Source organism: Papio anubis, chromosome 3, assembly GCF_008728515.1.
Source record: "Papio anubis isolate 15944 chromosome 3, Panubis1.0, whole genome shotgun sequence".
NCBI lineage: Eukaryota > Metazoa > Chordata > Mammalia > Primates > Cercopithecidae > Papio > Papio anubis.
The window spans coordinates 158,403,645-158,425,479 of NC_044978.1; the positions used below are offsets into that span (position 1 = coordinate 158,403,645).

At 36.9% G+C, this 21,835-nt stretch overlaps 1 long non-coding RNA gene across 1 annotated transcript in view; it reads left to right on the forward strand.

The window, feature by feature from the left end:
* The window catches only part of LOC103884293, a 49,469-nt gene that overhangs the window by 22,085 nt on the left and 5,549 nt on the right, over positions 1–21,835 (forward strand). The gene's annotated exons all lie outside the window — the stretch shown is intronic.

A 21,835-nucleotide genomic window follows, 5' to 3' on the forward strand; every position in this document is an offset into this window, starting at 1 on the left:
CCACTACAGATGGTTCGAGAAGCGTTGCTCTGCCTGATCCTGTCTTCTCAGGTTCTAACATGAACTTGTAAGCTTTGACCTTTTGGAGGTAGGGTTGGTAACAGCTGTAACGTCAAGAGCAGGGCTTGCATGATTCCTGTGGTTTTCCAACATTATACTCATACCTTTTTCAAAAGTTCCTTTACTAAACTCTCCTTTGATGATCCTAATTTCAGTATACCATCTGTTCCTTGCTGGGACATAGACCGATACAGCTTCCATGCTGAATTCTTTCAGTTATTTCTAAATCCTAGTATGCAATGCCCTTCCCAGTCTTCTCACTAGATTCTTGCTCCTCAGAATTGCCACACTGTTTAACAAAAAGAATAGAAACAGCCACTGGATGCCTAATTTGGGGAAGACAAGAGCCATTAAGCTGCCAATCAACATTATCCAGATGTCTGCATCAGGTTACCTCATTCCTCAAATCCTTTTCTCCCTCTGGCTAACCACTTTCAATATGTAGTTTACTTGTTCTCACACTCTTGTCACAACCTTTTCTTAATTATCCTAATTCACATCCTGCGACTTTGCATTGGAGAAAATGGATAAACTTGCTGTGAACTAACAGTGACTGAGTATGACACTGAGCACTCCTGTTTTCCAGTTTTACTTTTGTGCCCCATATGGGAACAGATCCAAGGCTCTCCCAAACAGCAATGATTTCTCTCACCTTCACAAAGAATGCCAGAACCGTTGGCTTGACAATTCTTTGCTCAACTTTTCAGGCAACTAGCTCAATCACAGGAAACTCTTATTTTAGACAGTGTCTTAGGTTGAGCTGAAATCTGCTTCCTCGTAACTCTGAACTATTACTTCTAGTCCTGCTCTCTGTAGTAAAAATATGTGTGTTCTCTTGTACACTAGCCATTTATTCATTCTATCAGCATTTACTGTGTGGCTAAAAAAATATGTCATTGTATTAGACCTCTAATTATAATATGCTGCAATGCAATGACTTTCTTTGTGACTAATTATACACACACACACACACACACACACACACAATTTGTATGTGTTTTATAAAAACCATGTAAACTTTTAAGATATAATTGTATCTATATGCAACTTAATCCCCCCTCACAGTACTAGTACTAAATTATGGAGCCTCTAAAACTGTTCTGTAAACAGTTCTGTAAAAAGCAAATAATTATTTTCTATTCGTGAGAAAAATAATGTTCCCGAAATTTAAAGGAAAAAAAACCACATGCATTTGGAGTGAAATCCAAGTCTACCACTTATTAGCAGTGTGATCCTGAGCAAGCCATTTAATTAATTTACAACTGGTGGATATAACACTTTTATTACACTATCACTAACAGAAAGACTCATTTGCGTTTTTGCCAGCCGTGTGATGCTACACCCGTTTTTTTGAATCTATTCTGCTCAACTTTTCTTCTTTTTGTATGCAGTGTTGGACTTAGTTTGCTAATTTAGTTATCTAGAATTTTCGCACTTATTTTTACTCAAAATTAACCCACACCTTCCTTTCTTTCATTGCCTTTACCTCATTTTGGTATGAAAATGGGCGAAACAGAAACAAAAGTAAACCACAGACACACACATTGATCAAAATGGTCTTATTGTTTCCCCTAACTTGACTCAAATTTAAACCGTTTTTCTTCCTGACTATGGGCCTTTAGCCTCCATTTTCTTAGAGTATTTACTTTAGAAACCTTGTACATTTGTTCTCAGCTCCTTTGAGATGTAGTCTTTTCCCAGTTTTACAACCAGAGATGTTTTCTTTAAGAACCTGGGAGTCATCTTTTCAAAGTCTCGTCATAGAAGGAGATAGTCTGCCAGTTTTTGTGGGAAGGTAGGAGCCCAAATTTGCTAAGTACCAATGAGCAAACACAGACAGTCTACTCACATTGACCAACCTTCCCACTAATATTCTCCAATATTTCTCCACTAGCTTCCCCAGTGCTTAAATTCCCTTCAGTCATTGTCTTTTGTTTTAATTCAGTTGAGTCCAGCCTCTCTTTCCTATTGCAGCAGTTTTAAATAAAGTTGTATCTGCCCTTTTAACTGGTATAATTTTTCTTTGAGAACATATACATGTGATCCCCTTTCACCTCTTCTTCCTCTTCTTTTCTCTCTGTCCCTTAAGTCCTTTTTAAAACTCTTTTTTTTTTTTAACATAGTGTCACCCGCCACTATGCTCAGCTAATTTTCTTTTTTTTTTGAGATGGAGTCTCGCTCTGTCACCCAGGCTGGAGTGCAGTGGCGGGATCTCGGCTCACTGCAACCTCCGCCTCCCCAGGCTCACGCCATTCTCCTGACTCAGCCTCCTGAGTAGCTGGAACTACAGATGCGTGCCACCATGCCTGGCTAATTTTTTGTATTTTTAGTAGAAACAGGGCTTCACCATGTTAGCCAGGATGGTCTTGATCTCCTGACCTCGTGATCTACCTGTCTCGGCCTCCCAAAGTGTTGGGATTACAGGTGTGAACCACCACGCCTGACCCAATTTTTTGTGTTTTTAATACAGACAGGGCTTCACCATGTTGGCCGGGCTGGTCTCGAACTACTGACCTCGTGATTCACCAGCCTTGGCCTCCCAAAGTGTTGGGATTACAGGCGTGAGCCACCATGCCCAGCCTAAAACTCAATTTCTTATTATATAAAATGAATCTAAGAAAGAAAAGCATGTGTCTATTTACTGTCTTTACCTAGAAATAGTCCCCTGTTAGATGCATTCCATTTCCAAAAATGTTTTGCCAGGGCTTTTGTTTCCTTATAGTGGGAGGAGCATTGATATTAGCTGGGTACACAATATCAACTACTTTTAGAAAAGAAGTTAGAAAAGAAGATTGTGAATTATGTTTCTTGATATAAGTTTCATGAGCAACATTTATTTGTCTTTCATTTCTTTATACCCAGCAACTAGGTCATGGCCAAGTAATTATTAAGGACAATGCACCTGCCGAATGATTTAGTTAATTTACAAGTTTGCTTTATGTTATATCATCCATGACGATCTTTAGCAATTACTCCATACATAATTTCTAATGGAACTTGGTCCGGGGCTGTGATGGATCTGTCCTTCTCATATAGTGACCCCAAGCTTGATGGTGTATTTCATGAGAGCAGTTACATTGGCTTCATTTTACATATTCTTTAACTGGTAAAGTGAATCTTAATTTTATCTGATTTCAGGAGCAACCTAGAGGCAATCTATCTGTGTTCAAGGAAGCATAGGGCTGTATAAGTCCCAATTTGGGCAGATAACTTGAAAGACATAAAATTATTTTAATAATTTTTAAATATTTAAAATAATTTTTCTCATACATCTCCACTACATTCCACTATTTTTCCCCTTGTCAATTCCTCATAGGCTGTTGAACATTAAGATTGCTGAGGAAACATGGGGAGACTTTTTTATAGAAACATTTTAAAAAATAAGTAATCATATAATTTTAAAAATTAACCTGTGAGGAGAGGTCAGTGTCCACAGAAACTCCAAACCATTCCAACAGAAATTCTCATTTTTGTAATAGCTTCTCTCCAAGATATTACAGTAGTCTTATAAGCTGTAAATGAATTAGTGTCACTCTTCTGCTTAAATTACTCCAGTGTCTCCCTTTGTTCAATAAATAACATGAAAACTTCCTTACATATACTTGGAGAGTCTACCTGTGTTTTTGGCACCTGACTCAGATTCAGGTCCACTCTAAGGGTTTCAATCCATATCTGTCAGTTACGTGCAGGAAATCATGACCCTGTCACTGACTTAGCTTCCCCCCTTGCATTGCACTAAAGAACATGCATTTTCAATTGCATTTCTTGCTAATATTTTCAATGGATATGTGATGTTTAAAGAGTTGAAGGTAACTTACTGAATGAGACCACATGATTCTTGATTTGGAGGATAACAACGATAGCCGGCCGGGCGCGGTGGCTCAAGCCTGTAATCCCAGCACTTTGGGAGGCCGAGACGGGTGGATCACGAGGTCAGGAGATCGAGACCATCCTGGCTAATACGGTGAAACCCCGTCTCTACTAAAAATACAAAAAACTAGCCGGGCGAGGTGGCGGGCGCCTGTAGTCCCAGCTACTCGGGAGGCTGAGGCAGGAGAATGGCGTAAACCCGGGAGGCGGAGCTTGCAGTGAGCTGAGATCCGGCCACTGCACTCCAGTCTGGGCGACAGAGCGAGACTCCATCTCAAAAAAAAAAAAACAAAAAAAAAAACAAAAAATCACACGATAGCCTATATAAACATTTTTATGGTATTGAAATACTGCACGTGGCTGACACTGTTTTCAGAGTCTGCAGACTAAGTTCAGTTAGATGAGAAACTTTTTCATGTTGATAATTTGAGAATATTCTTCTAACGGAGAGAATTGTGTTACTGACATTGCCTCTTTTATATTTAGAGGACTAAAGACAGGTCCTACTTTTATCAGACTCAGAAAGAAGTGACACCCTACTAAATATTTTAAAAAGGTCTCTCACACCTTAGAAAGGGTTTGAATGAATTCTTCGTGGAAATAGCATCCAAAGGGAAGGGAAGAAATACATTAAACTTTAGCTTTATTGTAGTTTATTATAAGAGTGTATATGAGACTATGAATATCATTTAATGTACCATATAGTATCATACATTTTAATACATTTAAATAAAATATTCTGAAATTCTGTTCTAGGGAAGCATGACACTTCTCTGAAAATAAAACTGGCTAATTTTTACCCAAGCCCTGACTATTTTTTCTTTAGTAACAATTTAAATGACTTTTAGAACCTCACTCAAGGGGTCATACATTATTCTACCCATGATTTAAAAAAAAAAAAAAAAAAAAAAAGTGTACTGATCTCCAAGTCTCACTTTATTTCATTACTAAGCTCCTTACCAACTAGATTTTACACCGCTATATTTGTCTACATTCCTCTGCCTTTTAATTTAGGTGGGAAATACAGTATCACACCATTTCAGACATCAGGAGATAATTGTCCTCTCTCTTCTCAGAACCAGCTTCTTCAAAGGAGTCAGGAATTATTTATGATAGAAACCACCAGCACTTTGGGAGGCCGAGAAGGGCGGATCACAAGGTCAGGAGATCGAGACTATCCTGGCTAACCCGTGGAAACCCGCCTCTACTAAAAAAAAAACAAAACAAAAACTAGCCGGGTGGAGATGGCGGGCGCCTGTAGTCCCAGCTACTCTGGAGGCTGAGGCAGGAGAATGGCGGAACCTGGGAGGCGGAGCTTGCAGTGAGCTGAGATCCGCCACTGCACTCCAGTCTGGCTACAGCGAGACTCTGTCTCAACAACAACAACAACAACAACAACAACAACAAAATACAAAAAACTAGCCGGTGGCGGTGGCGGGCGCCTGTGGTCCCAGCTACTCTGGAGGCTGGGAGGCAGGAGACATGAACCCGGGAGGCATGGAGCTTGCAGTGAGCTGAGATCCGCCATACTGCACTCCAGCCTGGCGACAGAGCTTGTGACTGCCTCAAAAAAAAAAAAAAAAAAAAAAAAAAAGAAACCACTGAAACAATACTAAGGAGTTTATAGGTTGCTGAGAAGGCAGTTTCCTAACCTCTGCTTGGGGAACACAGATGGAAGAAAGGAGAAGATCTGATCAACACAGCTCTTGAAATGCTGATTAAGCATGATAGGATTTAAGGTATCCTGGCCAAGTTTGAGCTAAAATGTAACACGAAGAACACCATAAAAAAAGAAAAAAACAAAATATTTTTCTCTCTTTTCTTTTTCCTCTCAATCTTCAGTAATCTGTCAGTTACGTGGAGGAAATCATGATTCTCTCACTGACTTAGCTCCTCCCCTTGCACTGCACTTATTGGATATAACCCATTTATAAATAATCTATCCCATAAATACTGTGAGGGTGCAGAGAGATGCATATAGCCCAGTGTGGGGAAATGAGAGTCTATTCCAGGAGTTTTGTTCAAACCTGAAGGACAAAGAACTTCCTTCATGCTGGGCTTGACACTGCAAAAATGTCACTAGGGTGAGGGATATGGAGGTCGTTCTTAGGCTAAGACAAAGAAACACTGCATGGTACAGATCATATTTTCTCCACTAAATTCAACTTTGCTGAGCAAAATAATCATGTGTCTCAGCCCTTCAAGATGGGATAATTTATAAACAGCATAAATGTATTGCTCACAGTTCTGATGCTAGGAAGTCCAAAATGAAGGTGCTGGCAGATTTGTTGTTTGGTGTGGCTCTCTGCTTCATAGAAGGCATTTTCTATATGTTCTCGCATGGCAGAAGAAGCAAGGAAGCGCCCTTCGACTTCTTTTACAAGGACACTAATCCCATTCATGAAGGCAAGTTAGTTTTAACTTATCAATTTGGTCAGGGACGGGGGACACCAATATTCATATCATAGCACCATGTAAAGGAAAAAGTAAAGATTCTAGTTATGGTACCTATGTATAAAAGCCATTGTGTAAGATTCAGCAGGGCCAGTATCATGGCTGTGCATTTTAATACCAATATGGAATCTCATAACCCCAGGTGCAAAGTAGAATGAGATTGTTATGTTGAACTTCCTTTTGTACTTTATACCTCTTGTCCTTAAATTTTGGTGCACATGTTGATCATGTAAGCAGGTTTCAGACATCCTAATGCACAGGATTTTTAAATTTAGATTAATATCTCTAAGAACAAGAACCAGAACTCATGATTTTTTAAACCTCACCATATAATTCTAAGGTACAGCCAAAGTTGATAAACATTGATGTATTCGTTTGTTTTCTGTTGCTTATAATGGAACATCTGAATCTGGGTAATTGATACGAAACAAAATTTATTTCTTGCAGTTCTGAAAGGTGGAAAGTCCAGGGGCAAGGGACTGCATGTAGTGAGAGCCTTCTTGCCTGTGGGGACTGTTTGAAGAGTACCTGGTGGTGCAGTTGCTCATATAACAGAGATGATCTTGGCATATCCCTGGAAAAAACATTATCTCATGGCACATGTGTTTCCTCTCCTCCTACAACTTTGGCCAAGCAGAATCTATTCTTCCTTCCCTTGCCATCAGAAACTTGATGTTTGTGGGGAACATGGAAGGATAATCTCACTCAAACTTTAATTTGTATGTTGGTATTCTCTCATTTCTTCCCTGTCTACAAGTATGAATATGTGATTGGATATAACCCAAGAAATAATCTCTCTCATAAATACTGTGAGGGTGCAGAGAGATGCATAGAACCCAGTGTGGGGAAATGAGAGTCTATTCCAGCAGTTTTGTTCAAACTTGAATAAAGAACTTCCTTCAGGCTGGGCTTGACACTGCAAAAAATGTAAGGTTACACTACTTGAGTCATCTTATCACCAAGTAGCTTCTAGTTACATAAAGCAAAACAGAACTGAGAGCAGTAGAGAGATCAGATCCTGGTACACTTGGGAGGACATCTGGATGACAAGATAACTTAAGCTAAATAAACTCATGGGCTCTCGACATTTTTTTAGTAGTTGTTTTGGCTGTTTTACTTAAGCCAGTCTACAGTCTAGATTGCATTTGCTTACACTTTCAACCCAAAATTACCAAATGTGCATACATCTTTCTAAAATATTATTTCATTATTTTTGTTACCATTCTATGTGTACAATCTATGACCTAGAGATTACTATTTATAGTTTGACAACAATAACTTACTTTTGCTATTCTTTTCTTTTATGTGCTTTATTTCTGTAACAAATGGTCCATTCATCTGCCAGAATTTAGATCAGATGTTAAATTCTTATTTTTGCTTCAATTACCAGTAAGAATTACTCATCTCCACTTCCCTATTACCTTTTATTTATATTAATTAGTTAATTCTATTGTATACACCTGATAGTAAGATTAATGTATTCATCTTTTAACTTTCACAATTAGTATTGTGGCCAGTACACAGAAGAAACTATTAATATTATTGAATTAACCGAATTGAATTTTTTCCCAAGTTAATAAAACTTCAGGTTGGCTTCTTAAACATAATTACAATTTTCATAACAAAGGCAGCAATGTCTCAAATGTTTAACCATGCCTGAAACTTTGTGTTCAGTTCTGGTACAGTCATTTTGAAGGAACAGAATGGATCATAGCAAATTTAAATATTTCTCTAAGAAAGGATCAGGCTGAATTATTGAAATTGGTGTATTTAAAGCAATTGAAGAAGCTTTTGATGCCTGTTCTGATGTTTATTTTTAATATTTGAAGAATTGTGCATCCAACTAGAAACAACACTAAAGCCTGTGGTAGAAATTATAGGCAACTGGGAGTATATGCAAGGTACATTGGGCAAATAAAAATGTACACTTGGCATCTTCACATACTGTAAAAGTATCGTGTTATTTTAAAAGCTACCAAAGACAGAGGAGGTGGTTAAAGTAGAGGACTTCTAAAGTCTGTCAAATATCCTAGAATATTTAATTTAATAATAGGTTGCAAATACAATTGACCTATAAACAGGAGACAAAGATCATGTTAAAATCATAACCATCACATAGATCTGAACCCATTTAAAATTTTTTTTCAAACATTGTTGTTTCATTGACTAATTAGTCAATGAGATCTGAATGATCACAAATATTTTCCAGCTTAAGATTTATATCTCTTCTCAAATTTCCCTTAATTGTAATTATTATTCTACATTGATGAGCAGTCTGAAATTAAATTAGGGAAATCAGTGTAAACCTGAAAACGTTTATATATATAGATAAATGAAAGCGAAATACTAGCATGTAAATTAAAAGGTTAAATTTCTGGGATAAAAATAAAAAACTCTTTCATTTTGATGTATTAAAAATCATTGCATAATTAGTAATTAAAAGAACATATTTCTATTATCTCTCTATTTTTGTCTCCAATTGGATGTATATCCTTTGAAAATTGTTTCCTTTATATTTTAATAAGAATAATACAAATGTCATTAACACTGACTATGGTGTTTGAAAACAATGGAAAATTGTGCATTAATTTTACGAGGGAAGATCAAAGAGACTATAATAAGTCATTTAAGATTTTAACCAAAGAAACTGAGAAACATATTTTAGGAAGATTAAAATGATACATATTGTTTCAAGTAATTGTTATGAAGTTTTAAATAAACATTGTAGAGTAAGATTGGGTATGTTGATTTAGATTAGAGAGTTACATAATTTTTAGCTTCATTGGAAAAGATTCTCCTAGTAGAGGTATCTTGCAAGCAAAATGTTCATTTCAATAGTCGATACTTACAGTAGTTCTTTGAGGGGTTTATATACAAATGTGGTCAGAAGGAATCAATTACTGCTTTCAGCAATGTTGCACAAGTTTCTGCACCACAAATAGTTTAAGAACTAAGTTAAAATTAGAACTTGGATGGATTTTTTGCCTTATTCAACATTTGATCTAGAAGAGGGAGTATAGCTTGCCAATAATTCTAATCTCTCCCACATGTTGAAATATCAAGTCAACTGTGACCCATTTAAAAATGAACTTTAAAATCTCACTATTAGTGTGAATGGGTAGACATGTGTCAGATAATAGACAGACACATAAAGTTATAACTTGAGGCAAATAATTCAAATCATACTTGTACAAGAATAAAATCTGAGGGAACCAATTTGACACTTTCTATCCCCCCGACTCTCTGCTGACAACAATAATGAATTTTAAAATCTTTAAAAATAATTCACTTGCATTATTGGGCCAATATGGTGATTTGGTCTAAAAGGACAATATGTTATTATACCTCACTAGGAAAGATATGAGAAACAAACAGATCTATAATAATTATAAGAATAAGCAGTATCTTCTTTGTGTCTGACTAGTAAACATTCCACATACATTACATCCCCTTGAAAATTCGTGGAGTTGTTTTATTTTTTATTTTTTAATGTATCTGGGACTCTGTTACTTAAAGTGATTCTCAGTGAAGGTTGATTTTGCTCCTCAGGGTACCTTTGGCAAATAAGTCTGGAGACAGTTTTGGGTGTCAAGAGTGGTGGTAGTGGTGGTGGAGGGCTACTACTGGCATTTAGTGGGGAGAAGCAAGGGATGCTGCTGAACATCCTACAAAGCCTTAAGACAGTCTCTATCTCAACAAAGTATGATCTAGCCCATAGTGACATCAATAGTGCTGATTTTTAAAAACTCTGGCTAAGAAATGTGTCCCTAAAACGTGCCCGGCAACCCTGAAGCTTTGCATTGAGAGTTGTTCCACTTCGTACTTCATTCCTGTCCATACAGAGAAAAGTTTTAGAGATCAGTAAAGGGTTGAAGAGACTTCAACGCAAAGCAGGCCAACATAGGAAGAAAGTATTAGTAAAGGAAGAATGTGAGAGACAGTCTTTCATTTTATTTTATCTCATGAATTAAATAAACATATAAAATATAAAAATATTGAATTAAGTGATAACAATACCTGGAACCTACCCTCAAAGATTTTGAAAACATTTAATTAGATAGATGCAAAAAAAAAAAAAAAAAAAAGACATAAAGCAAACACAGCAAAGTATAATCAAAGTGTAATAAGTATAAGCAAAGTGTAATAAGTGTAAATACTTGAGGTTTTAAGTAGAAAGAAAGCATATTTGGCTGGGAAAATCAAAGCAACCTTCTAAAGAAACTTAAATTTTTTTTAAATCATTTTATATATTTTTAAAATAGAGACAGGGTCTCACTATGTTGCCCAGGATAGTCTCAAGCTCTTGCCCTCAAGCCATCTACCCACCTTGGCCTCCCAAAGTGTTGGGATTACAGGCATGAGCCACTGTGCCCAGCCGCAATTCTTCCTTGATCTTAAGGAACAGGTGAATTTGTAATAGAAAATAAAAGTATCTATTTGAGCACTTGCACCTGCTCTGTGTTTTCCTTCCTTATCTCCTCCCTCTTCAACTCTCTCCTCCTTCCCTCTCCTCCTTTCCCATCTCCTCCTTTGCCCTTGTCTCCTGCTGTCTCTCTCCCTTTCCATTTATTTACTTTCCTTTTCTTTGCTTTCTTCAACAAGCATATATTGAATTCTTGACATGTCCTATTCCAGATAAAAATCGAAGGACATGGTCCTAAAAAGCTTTCACTCAACTGGAGCATCATAATTATTAAAAAGTAATTATAAAATAATGTTGAAAATATCATAAAAGAGAAACAATACAATGTGAATAATGTGCCATTTGGGGGGGTGACAGAAAGAGGGGTTAACTAGTCTGAGAAGAAAAGAGTGAGGAATGTTTTCTGGGAGATGTAAATTTTGAATCATGTGAAAAAGAAGAAGTGGATGAAGAAAAAAGGTAAATCAATGAAAGCCTAGAAGAAAGTAGATAAGATTCTATTTTAATGTCCTTCCAATTCTCTTATTGCAAAGACAGCATCTATATCCTTTAGATCTTATTCTACCTCAAGGAAGTTTTCCTGATTTCTCTGACTTAATCTCACTCCTTTGTAATTGGCCTGTAGAAATACCACTGTGTTCCGCCAGGTGTGGTGGCTCAAGTCTGTAATCCCAACACTTTGGGAGGCCGAGGTGACTGGATCACAAGGTCAGGAGTTCAAGACCAGCCTGGCCAAGATGGTGAAACCTGGTATCTACTAAAAATACAAAAAATTAGCAGGGCATGGTGGCAGGCACCTGTAATCCCAGCTACTCGGGAGGCTGAGGCAGGAGAATCGCTTGAACTCAGAGGGCAGAGGTTGCAGTGAGCTGAGATCACACCACTGCACTCCAGCCTGGGTGACAGAGTGAGACTCCGTCTCAGGAAAAAAAAAAAAAAAAAAAGAAGAAGAAAAGAAATATCACTGTGTTCCCCTCTTTTATGCCTCTTGTCACAGTTGTGATTTTATATGTATATATGTGATTATTCAAGTAATATCTGTCTCCCCATCAGACTGTAAGAATCACAGTATCAAAGACTAGATCCAATTTTTCTTACCTGATACAGACCATAGCAGTTTCAGCAGAGTAGTTGAACAATAAATATTCATAGGAAAAAAAGAGATACATAAAATAATGAGGTAAGACCCAGAAGAATATTGTTGGAGTAATAAGTACTTTCTACAACATGGCAAATTTTGATTTGCAGGAGAAAAATAATACCAATTAGGAAAAATTCTTTTTTGTCTTGCTAAAGTGCTTGAAACCTTGTTCTATAAGGAATGGGAAAACCACTGAAATACTTCAACCAGCACTGGGAATTTGCAATCATATTTCCCCTTAAATAACTTATTTAAACAACAATGTAAAGGATGTAGTCAGGATATAGGTAAAGATGGAGGATAGTTATGAAAATATTGTAGTCTAGGACTGAAACAGTTAAGTTTCTTAGTAGAACTGTGGTATAATGTTAATAGAAAATAATCAGTTTCAGAATTTGGGCTTAGAAACAAAAGGTAAATTAGAGCCAGATTATGAATAACTTTCTGCACAGCATCTAATGATACCATTCTAGTCAAGTCGGAAAACAATTTCATTTTCTTTTCCCTGAGTATCTGTTATCCTTCCCAAATGATCCTGGTGCCATTGTGTAGGGTGTAGATCATTATGTGTGTACTATCCTTTTGGTATTTCTTCTTTTGAGATAATTTATGACTAATCTATCAATGCGTTGTTGTGCTCTAAATAAAATATATTCCTCAAACATAAAGTCAGATCCTGTCTTTATAAATGATATTGCAAGAAAAAGCTAACTACAAGATGTATCTTCAGAGTCTTAAGACAATTTATTGTGGTGGATTTGATTTTAAAATGGAATCATAAATTATAGGCAGCACTAAAAATTATAAGGTTTAATGATGAGCTTTATTGTAACTCTCATCTGAGACAAATGTTGCCATAAAATTCTAAATCAGCATTTAATGAATTGACAGAAGCTGGAGAATATGAGTTGGTGCTAAGGTGGGAAAGACTACAAAGACATGTAAAAAGAACTTAGGTTAGAATTTAAAATCTGTGCCTCCTCCATTCAACCTTCTGGGCACTGAGAGGCTCTCAGATTACCTCTCTCTAAGATGTATAAAAGGTTCTGAGGCTGAGGCTTGATCTGTGCAGGAACTAGCCTCTCATTTCTTAATGCTCCAAATGAGACAAAGAATTAGTAGCTGAAGCATCTGTTCCTGCACATGCTGAACAATGGATAAATTCTGTCTTTAGTGAAGTGTTAGACAAAGCAGAGTGATCCGGAAATGTAAATCACCAAAAGGATTTTCCCTGGAGTGTTAATAACAGGTCAGTAATTACCCTGAAAAGGAAGGAGGCAGATAGAACTCTATTATTGAGAGTCCAACCCTCCCTGTTTTACACCCGCTATGTTTTCTTTGGGGAAAGTAATTTAATTTCAATGGGAAAATGTATTTTCTGGCTACAATCTCTATTAAATGTTTAATTAAAGTTAATGGAAAGCCTCCATTTAAAAAAGCAATTAAACACTAGAACACTAGAAAGTGTTTTTCCCCCTTTTGATTTTTACTCTGTTGGAAACAACAGTGTAATCATTGTCCTCAATGTTAGAAAAGATTTCAAATGGAAATATATTACTTGTGTCATTTTCCAAAGCTTAGTTTATATGTGAGAAGGAAATAACTCATTTTTAAGATAATACAGAACATAATTATTTATGACCATTTTTCATTGGGAAATAAAGAAATTATACTGGTGATTACTTAATTATTCCTTTTCAATATTGTTAATATAAAGGCATTACCTAGCCAGAAAAACTTGATCTGGTTTAGATGGCAAAACATAAGCAAAAGCATTTCATCGTGGAAAGTGCTGAGCAAGCCAGACTTCAAAAGATAATGAGTATCTGGGACCTTCTTAAGTATTAAATTAGCACTTACCTTTTCCTTTTGACAGTGCTGGGAGAAAATCTACACGTTCAGTCTTCTGGACTTCTGGGTATATTTCGAAATTCATAAAGAGAGATTCAATGGCCTGAATATGTCCTTACACCTCGCAAACTGCAAGGGATATAGTGGAAATAGTAACATGCTCTCTTTTGTTTGTTTGTTTGTTTTATATATATATATATATTTATTTATTTTTGAGAGGGAGTATTGCTCTGTTGCCTAGGCTGAAGTGCAGTGGCATGCTCTCGGCTCACTGCAACCTCCGCCTCCCGGATTCAAGTGATTCTCCTGTCTCGGCCTCCTGAGTAGTTGGGATTACAGGTGCACACCACCAGGCTTAGCTAATTTTTGTGTTTTCAGTAGGGATGGGGTTTCACCACGTTGGCCAGGCTGGTCTCAAACTCCTGACCTCAAATGATCAACCCTCCTCCGCCTCCCAAAGTACTGGGATTACAGGCATGAGCCACCTCTCCTAGCAAGTGATAGCCTGTCTTAAAAACTTTGTACTCCACTCTAAGAATCCATACCAAAAGGACTATGTCTGTCTTACTCATTTTTGAGTCACCAGCACCCAGTACAGTGCTTCTGACATAGTAGAAACTCAATGAAATATTGTTAAAGGAAGAAATGTATTTTTTCCATATGTTTCATGTTTTAAAAAATGGATTTTACACAGTGACATAATGTGAGTATGTGTGTGTGTGTTTAAAGCAATATTTTCTCTATTGACTCTGTTATTCATTTTGTCTTTCTTAAAATCACAGTATGTTACTGTGATTTCCAGAAAAAAATAGAGAAATAAATTCATGTCTGTAGTAGAGACAGAAATAGTCTTACTAAAATAACTGGAGGAAAAGAGTGGCACAGGTGTTATAAGAAATCATTCTTATTTTGATTTTGGCATTTGCACTTAAGTTTAGTGCATGTGGTAGTGTAGAAACGGAGGAAACAGCAACATAGTGAAAAGAGGGTGTGAATATTGTGCTGTTCAGCTTACCATCTTTTCTTTCACTTAACCTACTCCTCTGAATCTTAACATGCTGGAAATTGACTGGGCCACACTGAAAAATTAGGAAGTGAACTTATATTTTGCAGAAAACTTTGAAACTTCCATTTCTCTAGAAGAGAGATAATTAGGTGGACATTCTTGTCCCTCTACTCTTAAATTGGACTAAACCAACAAACTTGTTCTGTTAGTAGAATCTTTAATTGAGGGACATATTTTTCATTCTAGTAAGAATGTGAAAACAAGATGTAAATGACAAAAGGCAAACTTTGTGGCAAGTGGAAAAGGAGGATACAAATGAAGAAGTGAAGGAAATTGGATCACAAAGGGAGATCTCCAGGCATCTAGAAGTTAAAGTAAGGAAAGGTAAAAAAGAAAGTTTGAGGAAGAAGAGGGAAAAGAGAAAACGTAAACTGTAATAGAAATAAAAATACACAGATTTCATTTTTAAAGAGGCAGAATACTTTTGTTTATATTTTTAAAAAAGATAAACTACAAAAGGAAATATACCTATACTACGGCAATATAAGAGAAACATATGTTGTATTTTGCAAAATCTGAAATGGGAAGGTCCACTTTTAAGTCCCAATGATAATTTTTATCTTAAAAAAGAGCTCCAAAAGCAAAAAGTACTTGAGTTCTCTCTTTTCTTTGTGTATCACATACAGTTTTATGCAATTCTTGTTGACATACTTCCACTTTTGTTCGCTTTTCTGTGTCCATTACTACCATACTGCAGCAATCCTGTTCCATTATCTTCCCAATGAGCTATAGCCTTCTAACTAGACCTCTTACATTCCCTTTTAATTTTATACAATCTAATCTAATCTTGATGTAGTCACTACCAGATCTTTGTAATTAAAAAATATATTAAATCACTCCTCTACTTAAAACAGTGCTACCGTCTTGCCAATGCAAGGCAATGTAGCAGTCTCTGGTTGCCTGAGGTAGTACCAAACATCCTTTGACTCACGACCAAGAAAGTTAAGGAGCCTGGACACTAAGGATGAGGTTGGAATGAAAGTTTAATAAGCAAAAGAAGAAAGCTCTCCATTGTGAAGAGGAGACCCAGAAGATGGTTGCCGATTTTACCGTTGAATGCAAAGGCCTTTATAAGAAACTGGTGAGGGCTGGGCATCTTATTTGCCTAAGGTGCAAATTTCTGGTAGCTCCACCCTGTCCTCCTAGTGTGCATGCAGGTCCTTCCTTAACTTGAGTTACTACATATTGCTTTGTTCCCCTTACTGTGCATGTGTCTGAGGATGGAATTTTCCATTGCAGGCATGTCTGGGCAAGTCACTTGTGTAGCTTTTCTCATCTGTGCAACTGTGGGCATGTCTGCAGCAAGCCCCCCCCCTCCCCCCCCCCCCCCCCCCCCGCCACCGTCCCACTCCCCACAAAAGTTCCCTGCAGGCTATTCTTTTGTTTGAAAGAATTCAACCGAGGACCCACCCTAACTGCCTGCCTGACCGGTTTCTTCTTTTCTCCACTCTCAACAATTTGATGATTTCCTATCACACTAAAAGGACGTCAAAACTCTTCAACTTGGCTTATAAATCTTCATGGACTGCAAATTTTTTAAATAATCATGTTTTCTCCCCAGTAAAAGTATATTTCATGCCTCCCTGGAGAGGAAATATTCTTACTTATGCCTTTGCTAGGCTTACACATTCTATTTTATTGGATAAAGAAGTCACAGGCCATCCATACATGCCTAAGGATGCATAGGCATGTAAGCACACATGATATGCAAGAAGAAAGTATAGCATCTACCACTGTCTCTTCATTCAATCCAGTCCCAGTCCACTCATATGAAAGCCTAAATACCAAAAGATCTGTAGTATCCATATGCATAAGATTCAGGGAACATAAATTAATGCTTCTTTGGGATAGACATTGCAAAGTGCACCTTAAGACAAAAGTCTACTATTCTCTTTGCTTTTACAGAGCCTTTGTTCTGTGGAGAGCTTCAGTATACTACTGGTCACAATGACAGCATAGGTGATGTCAGTGGAGTGTAGAGGCCATATTTAACAGGCCAAGAGAGAAAATAACAAGCTCAGAAGCAAAGAATTAGTATGCCCACGGGCATTAGCAGCCCAGGCTTCTCACACACCTTGGATTGTTGAAACAGGTTAGGAGAAAAATGACAAAAGGACGTGACATCTGACATCACTGTTTAAGAGTGGAAAAACCCTGAAAAACTTCCTGAAGTGTGTGATTTGTTATTTATTTATTTATTTATTTATTTTATGAAGGTACCCAAATCAGAGAAGAATTCTTTGTTACAACAAGTGAGACTTAATTATTTACCATGAGATGGGTAATAATATAAACCTTTAAACCATCCCTGTTTGAATATATATCATGATGTCTACTAACTGCAACTTCACCTAAATCAGGTCAGATCAGGTGTTTACTAAATTTCAACAGCAGAATAATTTTATTTTGCATTTTTGCAATGTGGTAAAGGTTGTATTAAATTTTACTTTACCATCGAAAATAAATGGGCTACTCTGATTATTTTACACAAGAGTCTGAAGTTTAACAGACTCTTTTAAGTAAATCTGAATCAGAATGTTCATAAGTGCCTGTGAATTGAAGCTTCAAGTTGCTTAATCTAAATCACAGCATGAGTAATTGCAATAAATCCTCCTCACATAGCTAACAATTCACCAGAGGCCAGATCTGTGACAATCTTGTTCTCTAGGCTGGAATTTTGAATAGAACATTAAAAAAGATACTGCTTTTGTGAACTTAAAGTGGTACTATTTCTGCCTAGGTTATCTTCAACTTCAGAATATTTATTCCATCAAATAAAATACATATAATAATTTTTCTTTAATAATAATAGGTTAGTAGTAAAGCATTTCAAAAAAATTAAGCATAGTTTATTTAAGTTGTCATAAATGTTTAAATCAATATCCATACGTAATTTTTGATTCGGGAACTAAAATATTAATTTGACTAGCTAAATTAAATATGTCATGAATTGAAGTTAAGAACTGAAGTTTTATATAAATGTCATTGTCATTTTCTGAAGTGTTTTAAGTAAATTACAGGAAGCAGTTTGGGATGTTAACATTGATTTACAGACTAGTTTCATCGCAGAGCAAACATGAATATTACGAATATCATAAAAATCATTAAATATGCATGCATTCTTGCATTTTGGACATACATTGTATGAGTACTGTGTGCCAAATACTGCATTTGCAAGGTGTTGGTAGATTAAAAGATAGAATAAGTTTGTTTCAAAGCCTTGCTTTCTTTTATTTTGAGCGGGCTGTACCCATTGCAGAGGATCTGAATGGATCTATGACATGTCTGGATCTGAACTGTTTCCATTCTAAAGAAGAGGTTTACTGTAGCATACATGTACTGAGGTATAGAAAAAAGGGGAATAAGTTATAGTTTCAAATGTTTTAAAGTCACTGTCAGTGCAAATTTAACCGAATCACATAGTAATGTGAAACACGTCTATTATGCATATCACATTCTAATCATCAGTTCTAACTATGGTTAAAATTTTTATATACAATTGGTCCTCTGTATCTGCAAGGTCCACATCCTTGGATTCAACCAACATAGCACCAAAAATGTATTTAGATCTACAATGGTTGCATCTGTACTGAATGTGTACAGGCTTCTTTTTCCTATGATTTCCTAAAGAATACAATAAAACAACTATTTATATAACATTTACATTGTTTTTGGTATTATAAGTGATCTAGGGATGAATTAGAGTATTTGGGAAGGTGTGTTTAGGTAATACGCAAATACTATGCCATTTCACACAAGGGATGTGAACATCCCTGGATTTGGGTGGCTCTGGGAGAGTAGGAGTTGTCTTGGAACCACAAACCAGAGGTACTAAGGCACAACTGTATAGACAAAGAGAAATATTTATTTTGCTGCACATAAGCATTGAATATGAGAATCGTCAACTGAAAAATAATGAAAGCTATACATTTAAGAAGGAGACTTTATATCTTATAAAGGATTACATCCTGCAGGGTTACCATTCTGACAGACTGGGAAGCAGAGCCTCTGGCTGAAAACTGAAAGGCAGCCACTTTGAAGGCGGGGAGGATGGAACAGGGATTTATGCTGAATGAGTTGGCCAAGTATACATACCCATGAATGGGGTCCTACTGCATGCATACTGAATAAACATACATGTTATGTATGACCAATATTCACTTTGGGGTGGAGTCTTAACATTCAAATATATGACAATTAGACCCTATACATCAAAAGGTGAAACAGAGACAGGAAGACACCCAAGTGCGTAGCTCTGTAAACTGGCCAGAACCACTTATGGTCAGTATTATCAGGAGGAAGATACTGAAACCAATCTCCTGTCCAGTCAGTGCTGTAGTTATGGCTTGTGGAACAGGAGGATGAGAATCAGCATCTGGTGATAGATGAGCTACAATTTTTTAAACATTTGTTATCTTAAGGCCAGTGCTTATTTAGCTGCTAGAGAAAAAAAGAAAAAAAGACAGACAGAGAGAGAGAGAGAGAGAGAAACTTTGTGGCAGTTAGAACATAGTTTATTCTTTGTTATTTTTTTTTTAAAGGAAGTTTCATTCTTGTTGCCCAGGCTGGAGTGCAATGGCGGGATCTCTGGATCTCGGCTTACTGCAACCTCCGCCTCCCAGGTTCAAGCAATTCTCCTGCCTCAGCCATCTGAGTAGCTGGGATTACAGGTGGCCCCCACCATGCCCAGCTTTGTATTTTTAGTAGAGATGGGGTTTTACTATGTTAGCCAGGCTGGTCTCGAACTCCTGTCCTCAGGTGATCCACTCGCCTCAGCCTCCCAAAGTGCTGGGATTACAGGCGTGAGTCACCGTACCTGTTTCCAATTTAGTTTATTCTTTAAGTGCAGGAGTACATGACTTAAGCTTTGCCTGGCATGGGCTTAGGTCTTCTTTATCATTTGGTATCTTATTTCCACAGAGTCCATTCCGTCCATCTTATGAGCTCTGTTTTAACGTTAGTGCTTGTTAGTTGTGTTTAAACAGTGAAAGGGAGCGAGCATCATAAGGCGTGTGTGACCTCCCATCCCATCATGGCCAGGGATTCAGGTTTTAAGGTTTCTCTGGGGTCCCCTTGGCTAAAAGGGGGTCTGTTAAGTTGGTTGATGGCATTAAATTTTAGTTTTACCTCTCAAAATCTAATGGTAAAATTATATATTTTAGAGTTTCTCCACAAACCTTCTCTCTTCTTCTAATGACAGACATTTCTTTTTAATTTTATATATTCTAAAGCCATATGCTCCATGCCTGGTAGTGATGGCCAGATATCAATTAGCATTAACAATCTGAAGAAGCTCCATGAAACTAATGCTATATTAACACACAATCTTTTCTGCTTTTACAAAATTTTATTGATCTTTGGTTTGATTGTGTTAGATATTGTCTAACAACTTCTTACCTTGGTTTAATGTTCTTACAGTTGACTACGATGGATTCTGTCCTATTCTTCCCAGCTTTAGGATGAGAATTGTGTTTTATTATCTCCTTGTTACTATTCAGTAGACTGAATGTGTGTGTTCCCTCAAAATTCCTATGTTGAAATCTAATTCCCATTGGGATGGTACTTGAAGGTGAAAACTTTAGCAGGTGATAAGACATAGCAGTTGAGCCCTTATAAATGGAATGAGTGCTCTTATAAAAGAGACCTCAGTGAGCCTCCTTCCCCCTTCAGCTATGTGAAGATACAACTAAAATATGTCCATCTACTTGCCAGGTAGCAAGTCTTTACCAGACACTGAATCTACCAGTGTCTTGATTTTAGACTTCCTTAGACTTCTAGAAATATAAGAAACAGACATTTCTTGTTTATAAGCCACTCAGTCTATGGGATTCTGTTATAGCAGTCAGAAAGGACTAAGACTCCTCTCTCTCTCTCTCTCTCTCCCTCCCTCCCCGTCTCTCTCTCTCCTCTCACTGTATTCATGATTCTTCATAATACCCAGGTTATAACAGATGCCATTCTTTATACAACGATTCATCAGCAGAGGGCTGAGGAAGTAGATTTATAGTCCTAATGTGTTACCAAATAATTTCCTAAAAATAATTTCCTTAAAAATAATTTTTCTAAAAATGTACTGCCCTGCAAGAACAGAATCCACATATATTTCTCTTAAAATGAGAACGGAAGAGGAATAAAATGAAGAGCTTTATGCTTCTCTGTTCTCAGTGTTAAGTTGGATTCATGCCTTGAAGAAACTTCACTGCCTTGCAAATTTTCCCAAGTTTGTCCTTGTCTATAAAGGGCTACAAACCACTCTTGATAACATCTTAGCAGTGCCAGGCACTCAGAAGAAAACTCTGTATTAGCCTGAAGTGTCATCGTATAATGCTGTAGTTTCCAAGACGCTTTTAAACTGTACTGTGGTATATAATGCGCATCCCTGAGCTGTTTGTGAGTAATATTTCTACAAAGTGAACCTCTAGGAAATCTCGTCTGCTCTTCGCATGTTTCTTCATGAGGGTCTGTCATTAAAGGTTCTAATATATCCATCAGCTTTATGCTTGCGAAACATGAAACTGAAAAATAAAAGAGGGTGAATCAATAATTCAACAACGTAATTTGGCAGTATTTTCTAATTCTGTGGTCTGCAGAGAACAAACTGTATTCTTTAAAGTATATGCATTCGATATGCAAAGCTAACTGCTGTCATACTTCTAGCCGTACTCATTCTGAAGTTGTAAATTGGGAAGTGCAATGACATTCACTATCACTGGACAGAAGATACTATGAGGAGGTCAGAGAATATAGCTTTTGGCAAACAAGATGGCAGGCGCTAAGAATGGAAGTGTGCAAGTTCTGTACAAACCCCCAGCCCAAGATAGCATGTAAATCACGAAGACCAATAAACAAGAGTCATCAATTTATAAGTCAGATACTAATATTATATGTTTCCTCTGGATAAAGAAACACTCAAAAGATTTAAGGATTTCTTTTTAAACTGCAATTTGCTCTGAGCATCCATGTAGCCCTG